An 11,662-nucleotide genomic window follows, 5' to 3' on the forward strand; every position below is an offset into this window, starting at 1 on the left:
TTTGTTGTTTGTTCTGGTTTGGTTTGGTTTGGTTTGGTTTGGTTTGGTTTGGTTTGGTTTGGTTTGGTTTGGTTTGGTTTGGTTTGGTTTGGTTTGGTTTTTTTTTAAGTAGAGATCAATGATTTGCTAAGTTAAATGTTGTAAATCTTCAGCATGATAATAAAAATTAGGATTTTTACAAGTATGGAGTTAGAAGGCATTGAAAATTAAAGCACAAAAAAAAACCAGATACCTAAAGTAAGGCATGTTTCTGCTTCAAATTGCATGTGCATCAAAAGAATTATGTAGATCTTCATTTTTACCATCATTTCTTTGGTGGGAAACTTTCCTCCTATATAGGTGGTATAAAGAAGAAAACATAGGAAGAACATGGGCAAGAAATGAATATATAATGTGGAAGTTATGGGTGCTGCACCTTAACATACTGGAGAAGAAGGGATATTAACAATCAGTTTTGACATTTCAGTGAGATTCCAGGAACCGTGTTATTGTTCTTAATGTTCTTGTTGCATAGCGAAAGATCCTGCAATACCTCTTGTGGAGGTGCGAACATTTTCATCTATGTTAAATGTTCATCAGATGGCCCTGTATGCATTCTTTTCCTGACATCCCAGCTTCAGGAGTGACATGCACACACAAGGTGTATCTCATATTCAGTTATGGGAATTCTAGGCCAAATGGTAACAAATGTCCATGTACTAGCATTTAAACCTGTTAGATGACACACATGCACTGTGACATCAGGAGACAACTAAGAGATTAACAGATAATCTGGCCCTGATAACCAGCAAAACAATGTGGACTACTAGTGTGACAGCTGTTTCAGGATGCGGTATCCACAGCAATTGCATTAGAGTGGATTCAGATCATATCTCAGGAAACCTACTTTCAAAGAAGGATTAATAATCTATGATAACATGACATATTATTTACACTAAAAGAAAAGTACAGATTCAAGGCAGTTTAACATGATGTAATTCCTGCTAATCCACAGCAAATGTTATGTGTAAAGAAATGTTGACTTCCCTTCACTGTGAAATTTCATATTCCTTGGTCTATCACAATAACTCCAACAGGGATAATCTACAGTTATTTTATATATATATATATACATATATATATACATTATATATATACAGTTACTAATTCAACCTATGTTCTGAGCTCTTAATTTTGCTCCTATAGTAAATTTAATGGGCTTTTGAAACTCTTTGCTGGATTTGTGTTTAGTCTGCTGAAGAAGGAGTAAGAAGTGCATCACAGCACTCAAGGAATGAGATCAGTACTGCTCGAGAGAGACTAGCTAATTCCACCCTAAACCCAAAAGACTTTGCCATTTCAAAATTTCACCCTCTTACAGCTGTGCCTCCTTCCACTCTCTTTTTGTTTGCTGTGCATTTGTGCAGAGGGAATAGACATGTAGCCTACTTGAGGAAATCCAATATGAAAAACTTCACCTGAACACCTTTGTACACGTGTGACATAGCAGTACATCCTCATATCCTTTTTGCGCCCTGGCAGGGATTCTCTGCAAATTATAATTTCTATTGAGAATGACCCAAAACTGCTCCTTCCTAGGAAAAGGTGTGGATAAATTCTTAACTTTATTCCAAATTCTTCCTTCTTTGTCTGCCTCCTTTGCATACTCTCATACTGCTGAACTCCAAATATAATCATGAAAAATGTTAAACCTACCTCTTATTATCTTTTTTTTTCTTTTCCTTTGAGGTCTCCCAAGATATCGAAAATCCCAGAAAATTCAAATAAGATTTGCCAAAATATAAAGAAAGGATACCATAATTGTCAGTCACAGATAATTTTATTTCTGAAGATATAACTATGTTAAATTTATACTTTTGTCTCAGAAGATTTATCAGTTATACTCCATTACTTCAACAGAGATTAAAAAAAAAACAAACAAACAAACAAAAGAAACCCATACATTTAGAATATAATACACCAAATTCAAACCTGGGTGAAAACTTCTAGTTTCTTATTCCAGATTTAATCCATTTTTTTTATAGAATCTGTCCACAAAGTTCTTATGGAATATTATCACTGAATCAGCAAAAATCTTTGTAGTCCAGCTGAAAGCTTTAGCAATATTTCTAAAGGAAAAACTTACTAATTTAAAATTAAAATTTCAAGAATCTGAAATATACTTTTAATTTAGTTTGCAAATATTGAATACATGGGTACAGCTTTCTTTGAAACATATTTTATTTAGCTCCATAGCTTGTAAATGAGCACTGAACTTCCAAACCAGACCTTTTGCTTTCTATTCATTACTTCTGTTGTACAGTACTTTGCAGTTCCTGTCTGTGCGATTTCCTTTTATTAATGTACAAACAAAACATGATGAATTAAACATGCTATTGCATGTACTTCTTGGCAAGCATCAAAGATGAGGTAATTGAAGATGGTTATTATTTCCAGCTGTACACTGCTAGCACATAGTGACATTTAAATAATTTGAGATAAAGTAAAATAGGTGTTTTGCTTTTAACAATACTGCCCTCTAAGTATCCCAACTAGCTAATTTCTACTAATTATTTGAGATGACACTATTGTCATTCAAAGCTGTTTCTCAAACTATTTAAAAATTTCTCATAAGGAAAGAGAAACTGGAAAATGGTCTAATGGAAGGGTGTTCTGCTATAGCTAGATATTAGAGCCTAAACAAGTCATTGTATAGATTCATATTTAGAATATAAAGAATCACTTGCAGCACAAAAAGAAGACTTAATTATAAGAAACTCATATTTATTGTTCTGAAATCTGTTGTAAACATAAGACTTTTTGAAAAGTGTTATTTAGTAAAAGAGAGTTGTCAAGGTTTCCCACGGATTCTTCTGCTTAACCCCTAGTTCAAGATCATTTCCAGCAAGGAACTGTTTTTTCTACCCTGATCTATTGTCTGGCAACCTTCTACACGTTACACCTTTTCTGGTATTTTTTTTTCTTTTTTCTTTTTTCCTTTTTTTTTTTTTTTCCTTTTTCTTTTTCTTTCTTTCTTTTTTTTTTTTTTCTTTCTTTTCTTTTCTTTTCTTTTCTTTTCTTCTTTCTTTTATCTTTCTTTCTTTTCTTTCTTCTTCTCTCTCTTTCTTTGTTCTTTTTCTTTTCTTTTTTCTGGTCTGTAATTATAATTTTTCTACCTTCACCATGTAAAGTGTATCTGAACATAAAGTAAGAAAAGACATTTTTTTCAGCTTATATAAATACTGTGCTAGAATTGTTAAGCTATGGCTATCTCCTACAGAAATAGAGGCTGGTTCATACGTGACTCACTTAAATGCTGGTGGAATTAGCCGCACGAAATTCGAACTGTTAACAGGTATTCTGCGTGGTGTGATGTGTCCTGCATTGGTACATTTAATTTGTCTTTAATTTAAAAGATAAAGTAGCTATGAAAACCTCCTTGTGGAGTTTGTCGTGCAAGGACAGTCGTTAGAAGTCAGGCGTAATCATGTCTGCTAACAAGTAAGGAGTATCGATGCGATGATGTCGTATCAGCTATGTTGATGGTGATGCTAAATTTTGGAAATTTAGGGTAATTAGATATCTGATTTGAATTGAGAGAGGTTCTGATGAGAAAAGGAGTCCACAAAAGTCACACTATCTTATGGATTTTCACTTGCAAAATGTATCCTCCTAAGGTTTTGCACACCTTTCAGAGAACCCTCTCTCTAAGGGCAGTGCACTTCAGTGCCTTCATGGACACAATGCTATTCTCACCAGCTCTTCAGTACCTACATCCTCCTAGTTAGACAGCGATCATAGGACAGAAAGAGCTGAACAAAAGGACAGTGAAGCTTAGCCAATTAACTGGTAAAAATCTTAGGATTAAGACGGTGTATGCGTATAAGTAGGTGAAGCTGGTAGAGAATGTGGTTCTTGAAGTGTGAAAAATTCTTAGGTAACTGACTTTTACATGTCAGTATAAAAGTGTAAAAGTTACATAAATATGAATTAGAAATTCCATTCTTAAGATTATTAAATGACACTTATTTATTTTTAATGAGGTCTAGAAAATATTCAAGGTAATTAAAAACAATTTAGTTTTGGAAGGCCATAAGGAGTAGTATGGATGTTTCCCTTGGTCTGTATTTTGATAGAAGAAAGAAAACTACCTATTAAAACCATAATGTTGAATTATCGATCTAATAACATATTCAAGTTTAGTTTGAAGTCTGTTAAACTGATATAGGAAAAAGGGCAAAACAATGGGTGTATAGGTACTATTTAAGTTCAAACCATATATCCCAGAGAGCAGTAGTTCTCTATATATCGGAAGAGAGAAAAGTCGACAATGCCTATCTTACAGAAGCCCAAAATAGTGGAATCAATTGTGCAGAAAGCCTTTAGCTGGCATAATGAATCAGGTTCTAGTTCGGTAATACAGTTCGGTTCAGATAAAACAGATTTGAAAATTCGGACCAGCAGTTATTTGAATCAATCTAGTCACTATTTTGAGTAAAGGTCTACCAAAACAATAGATTTCTATTACGTTTTTAACACGTGTATGCTATATCTCAAGTTAACTTGCGATTTATAGTGCGAAAGCACATCTCTTTTAAAATGGAGTTCGAACTGTCCCACCTGTTCACCTAAGAATATCCATCACATTGTAAGTTAAGTGACTGGATCACAATTTCACTGATTAAAAATTATTTTTTATTTCCTATTTGGATCTGTCTAGCCTCAAGTACTTTGTACTGATCCTTGTCATTACATTCTTCATAGTCTCATTTTATGTCTATTTTTTCCCCATGTGAAAGCACCTGAACACCATGAGCAACTCAATTTTGTTTCCTTTTTGGTGTCTTAAACACATTTAATTTTTTTAAGCCTCCCACTAAGAGTCTTTCCAATCATCCAAACACACAGAGGCTAATACCTACCTCCTACCAATTTTTTCAGCATCCTTTTCCAAATGTAGACACTGAAATTATAAGCAGCTCTTCAACATCAAAAGTTTTTGTGAAAGTAACATGTACATGACTTGGAACACACACACAGTTCTTGCTGAATTAAATGGAACTTTAAAATATGCTTCAGAACTTGGACAGAGGGATTATTGCTCTGGAAATAAAAGGCCACCTTTCTGAATTATTTTGACATAATAGCCTTATTTTTCAGTCTTATAAAACACATTTCATGAAAATTACATCTGAAGATTCAACTTATTATTGTTGATACAATTGAGTATGGTGATGCAACTCCTGAACATGGGGAGAGCAGATTTCAGGCTGCTCAGGGGACTAGTTAGTAAGGTCCCCGAAGAAACTGATTTTGAAGACACTGGGATCCATCACTGCTGGTCACCTTTTAAGTATTGCCTCCTAAGAGCACAGGAACAGGCAGTTCCAAAACATGAGAAGTCAAGTGGCAGAGAAGAAGGTCAGCTTGCTGAACAGCGATCTTCTTCTAGAGCTTAAGCAGAAGAAGATAATCAGTGCTTCTGGAAGCAAGGTCAGGTAACATGGGAAGACTACAGGGACACTTTTGCCTTTGCTGGTAGAAAATTTGTGTGGCCAAGGTTTAGTTAAATTTTAAGCTGGCCAATACTGTGGGGGACAGTAAAAAGGATTTGGAAAATAATAATAATAACAGCAAAAGGAGGGCCAGTGAGAACACTGATTCATTACTTGATAAGAATGTTCACCTTACAAACAGGGACATAGACAAAGTAGAGATATTTAATGCCTTCTTTGCTTCTGTCTTCAACACTGGTTATGGTCTTGGTGACCCCAGGCACCCCATGTGGAAGAACCATGACTGGTGTAACAATCAACTGCCATCCATTCCCAAATTTTCTTCTTCACCTGAATGCATTTAAGTCCATGGGGCCCAATAGGGTTCACCTCTACTCAGGCAGTTGTCTGATGTCATTGCAGGACCTCTCAGTTATTTTTTCAGGGGTCTTGGGAACATGCAGAGGTGCCAGTTAAGTGGAAGCTGGCAAATGTTTCAGTTTTCAAGATGGGCAAGAAAGTAGACCCTGGTAGTCACAGGCCTGTCACTCTTACTTCAGTAAAAATGTGGAGAAAATTATGCTGGAAGTTGCTGAAAAACATATGAAGGACAATTAAGTTGTTGATCACAGCCAAAAAAAGTCATAACAGGAAGGTCCCTTTTAACTAACTCAGTCTCATTTTATGACAAGGTCATCAATCTGGTTGACTGAGAATAGCAAGTTGATGTTCTCTTTTTGGGATTTCAGGATTTCAGTAAAGCTTTTCATGATGTTTCTCACAGTGTCCTTCTGGACAAAATGTCTACCATAAGGATAAACAGAAATCTAACATGATGGGTGAGCAACTGCCTGATGGGTCTGGCCCTAAGTGTTGTAGTAAATGGGCTTATATCAGTCTGGCAGCCAGTCACTAGAGGAATCCCCCAAGGCTCCATTTTAAGTTCAGTTTTCTTTCACATTTTAATGGCTTGCATGTAGAACTAAAAGGTGTTTCGAGCAACTTTGCTGACAGTTATAAACTAAGAGGATCTGTTGATTCCATTGTGGGTGGAGAGGCCTTATGAAGAGATTAGACATGTTAGGGTGCTGGGAAATCACCAACTGCATGAAGTTTAACTAGGTCGAGCACCGGATTCTGCATCTAGAAGTGGGCAACCCTGGCTACAGGTACAGACTTGGAGATGAGATGCTGAAGAGCAGCCATACTGAAAGAAATAATGGGGTTGTGGTTGACTGCAAGTTGGGCATGAGTCAACAGTGCCCCCAGGCCACCAGGAGGGCCAGCTATATCCTGTGGTGCATCAAGTACAGAATTGCCAGATGATCAAAGGAAGTGATTGTCCCTTCTACTTTGCAGTGGTGCAGCCCAACCTCAAGCAGTTTTGTGTACCATAGCACTAAAGAACTTAAAACTATAAAACTATCAGAGTATCCAAATGAGATCTACTAAGATAGTGAAGGGTCCAGAGGGCAAGACATACAATGAGAAACTGAAGTCCCTTGGTTTGTTCAATCTAGAAAAATGAGACTGAGGGCAGACATCATGGTGGCATACAGCTTCCATGATCAGCAATAGCACCCAAGGGAACAGCATGAAACTGCAATAGGTGTTGTTCAAGCCGGGTATCAGGAGAAGTTCTACACCGAGAGGGTGTTCAGGCACTGGAACAGGCTCCTCAGGGTGGTGGTCATGTCACCAAGCTGCCAGAGTTCAAGAAGTATCCATACAGTGTTCTCAGTCATATGATCTGATTTTTGAGTATCCTCTGTGGAATCAGGAGTTAGACTTGATAATCCCTATGGGTCCCTTCCAACTCAGGACACTCCATGATTCTATTATTCTGTTTCATTTTTCATTAAAATTAGTAGAACTGTTAGATATGCAATTACTTTAACTTTGGTGGACTGTAAATTGTTACTTCGATGTTTATCTTCCAATGAAAAGCAGTCTTCTCTTTTGGATTCTTTGCCATATCTGTGGACAGTATCTTTGATATATCTGTATACTTCAAAGACATATTACTGTGTAATATGTAGTAGAGGTGACGTGTTATACTGATGCTGATGACTTTCAAAGCACATTCTTCGGAATGCAAGATTTATCCTCTTTGAAAGATACATTTTCAAGCATTGTTGGTCTAAGGTAGCTAACAAGGACTCCAAGTTCTACATTACAATTGAAGTATAAAAATCAAAAGTACTTCAACTTCCACTGGTGCTTGTATGGTCATATCTATGGCAGAGATGTATGAATCAATCTATCAAGTTTCTTTTCACCACAAGTCAGCACATGAAGATGAATTTTCCAAAGTAAGCATATGCTTGAGAACTTAGCTGAAAAGCAGAGGTTTACTTACAGAGTTATTTCTGGTAATGATTGATTTAGGAAATGAAATCTAACTATTTTAAGAGTCACCACTTTCATGTGGTCTGATTCTTCTCTCCTACTTACCAGGTAAGATCTATTGATGTGAATCAGCACTCGTATCATTCATCATTGTGATATTAATAAGGACTATAGGATTCATTGCCTCTATCGGAATTTTTAGGCAAAAACATGCTGCTCATGAGTTAATATTAAAGTTAATGCCTTGAATTTAATGTGACTAATTTAAAGGTCATACTTGTTAACTGTTGCAAATTTTTGCCTATGGAGCCTTTGACATTATAAAATGAAATATAATCTTATAACACTCTAAAATTCCTTCAGCCAATGGATTCTGTTTCATACTCCGTGGTGTTTCACATCTTGAAAGCATAGAATTCTAAGCCTTATTTTAAGGGGAAAAAAAAAAAAAAAACAAAACCAAAAAACAGAAGCATATTGTGAAACTGATTATGCAGACACCTGTAAAGACTAACTGTAAGTGAGTATGCTGTAACCAGGACTGCAAAGAACATGAGGCTTTCTTGTCATTGCCATTTGGAAGAATAGGGATGTATTAACTCCTACTTCAAAATGAACAGGCTGTATATTGCGTCTTGCATCATCCGTGTAGCTAATTTGAGTAGCAAAGTACACCCCACTTTGCTATTCCTTGCTCATGTTGAATGGCACCTTGGCATTTTGGTTTGTTTCTCTGAAGTTTCTTGACTCAGACCTATGCTGCAGGATTCCAGGAGTTGATTAACCACTTACCATCAGTGGGCAGTAAGTTCTGATTGTTTGAAACAAACAAACAATAAAATAATGTATTTTAAAAAAATAAATTCTGTTCACAGTAGGTTTAAATCTGCTACAGATCCTTATTTTCAGACAAAAAAAAACTTTATGGATGTGTAAAATGCAGGCATTTGAAATCACTGTAATAGATGTTTTTTCTCAACAAGATATCTGCTTCACTAAAAATGTATTTGTGAAGTTCAAATTGTATTAATCCATGAAAATTATGCTAGTAGAGATATAAAAAATGCTGGATACAGTCCAAAGACCATCACTGATGTGTCAGGAGATTTTTTTGTCTGAAAGTTGGGGACACTTTCCTTTTACTTACACCCTCGTATTCCACATGCTGGCTTGTGTGCTAGTATTTTTATGCAGTAATATCTTTTAGATGACATGTTAAATCAAAGTTTTCCAGAGATTAGTGATTACATGGTACATTTTGAAAATAGAAGGATAATAAATCTGGTGTCCTGACAAATTTCTTCAGTAGTCTTCATAACCTCCCCTGCCTAAATAAGGTCATGATCCCTCTCTCTGGAAACAAGCATTTATGCTCAAAGAGATGTCCTGCTCAAAAAGCTGCTAAAAGATTAACAGATATCTAGTGCTCTAGGGCAGATTGCATATGAAATTTTTGGAATGCCACGGTTTCACGGTTGAATTTAGAAAATAATTTTATTTTTATGCTCAGCCTACAGATTGCATATGGCTCTATTTCACACTGGTTTATTTAAATACTGGCAATCTGAAATATCATAGTACAGTATATACAAAATGTATAAATTGCATATTTCTTTGATACTAAATTGAGAGTTTGCATGGAATGCTGGTAACTCAGTAAATATACTTAAATTCTATTTCAGTTTCATGTAATTTCCAGTAGTAACATTTGAATAGGATGTTTTCCAGTTCAGCAAACAAAGTAAAACATATATATGTATATTGCCAGTTCTCAAATATAAAAGTATTTGTGTGTGTGTGTGTTTCTCATTGGTCAAAATATAACTTATTTGTAAATGAAGACATAAATGTAGGAGTCCCAGCCACTATACTAAGAGGTAAGTAACCATAAATATGTGACACCATTTAAGAAAGAGATTTACTAACATGATTTTCTGACAGTTTAAAATTGAATATGATACATTTTGAAACATTTAGATTGCATTTTGTAACTAGGTATGTAGTAAGAGTTTTCCTATTGTCACAGTGGACTGTCTTTCAGACAGCTGCTGTGTGAAGTATTGCAGTCACTCTGACACCTGTTTTACCTGTAAGCACTGACAGGGTTATTTGTATTTCTTGTCTCTTTTGCATATCCATGTGATTAAGTGACAAGAACTTAGCCTCAAAATGTTAACTGGAGTATTATTATTGCTGAATATGATGATGATGCACTATTTTTAACCTGAAACATTAGTGTGTGCTAATAAATGCGGATATTGTGGTTACGTATTGGGGTGGGACAAATATAATATGTGACATCTGCAGTCTGCCATCACTTCATGAACTCAGAGACCAGCAGCAATTCTGTCCGCTTCTTACTGCTGGTTACTGAAACACCACTACTCCTCAGCAGTTAGTCTCTATTTTATGCAGAGTGACCCTGTCCCTGAGATACTGAATATTCTCTGATAGTTTCAAAGATCAGAGCTCAAGGCCTTCAAAACTGCAGATTAATATCAGTGCTGTCAAATTCTGTGGGGATATTAGATAAAGTAGTCTGCAGAACCTGAGTTCCTGAGATCCTATTTTGGCATTACATACAGTGCTGATATAGACATTATAGGTGTCATTCCCATTTACCAGCCATCTGAATTCTTCTCAGAAATGACTTTAGACCAAGACTGTTTAAAATGTCATCACTTTTACAATTTTGAATATGAAGCACATTAGATAGAATAATTCAGTTATTCCACACAGTCTTCTATTTTCCATTATGAATGCAAGCAGATAAATTAACATTATTTGTAATAAGATATAGTGTTCACACTAATCTCGATGCCAAAGGGAATTCTAAAGTCTTTAGCAAGAACTTAGTGCCCATAGCAGTAAGCACAAAATAACTAGAAATATATACATAGAAACAGAATCAATGCAGTGTGCAAATTCCAGTCTTTGCTGCACTAGTGCATATCTCAATTAAATCTGCTAAATAAAAATAGATGAAGAAAGTTCAGAACTGGTTAAAATCAAGCACTGAATAAAATAGGTTTTTATACGTTTCTCTTAGAAATGTGGCTGCATAGCTAATAAAGATTAAAAAAAATAATAATAATTTTGGCTAAGCTGCTGTTGTGGCTCAGCCTGACAACAGTTCAGCACCAAACAGTCATTCTCTCACCTGCCCCTCCCAGTGGGATGGGGGAGACAATCAACAAAAATAAACATTAATAACATAGAACACGTGAGTTGAGATAAAATCTATTTACTAGAATGAAGGCAAAAATGAAGGCAAAAATAAAATAGTAAAAATAATTATTTACATAATAAGTGATGCACAACACAATTGCTTACCATGCACCAGTTTCTGAACAGTCTGCAGACTGCTCTTGCTGCAAAAATCCCACAGTTTTTTAATGTTTTGCTCACATGATGTTGTATAGTACATAATATCCCTTTGGCCAGTTGACGTCAGCTGTGCTGCTTTTGTTCCCACCCAGTTCTTTGTGTGTCCTAGCTCCTCTTAGGCAGGGCAGTACAAGAAGTTGAAATGTTCTTGGCTCTGTTCAGCATTGGTCAGGAACAACTAAAACACTGATGTGTTATCTGCATTGTATCCCACAGAGCCAAAACATAGCAACATATGAATCTCTGTGATAGAAGAAATCAACCCTGTCCCTGTTGAAACCATGACAGCTGTAAGCCAATGGCTTTAGAGACCCAAATAATCAAACAACTTAATTAAAAATTGCACTGATAATGTGATCAAGTTCTTCAGTTCTGCTTGATAAAACTACTCCACATCCTCACTGCAAGGGCATGCAGAACTTGCAAAATAATCCAGATAATTAGAGTAATAA

The sequence above is a fragment of the Coturnix japonica genome, chromosome Z (genome assembly GCF_001577835.2).
Source record: "Coturnix japonica isolate 7356 chromosome Z, Coturnix japonica 2.1, whole genome shotgun sequence".
Lineage (NCBI taxonomy): Eukaryota > Metazoa > Chordata > Aves > Galliformes > Phasianidae > Coturnix > Coturnix japonica.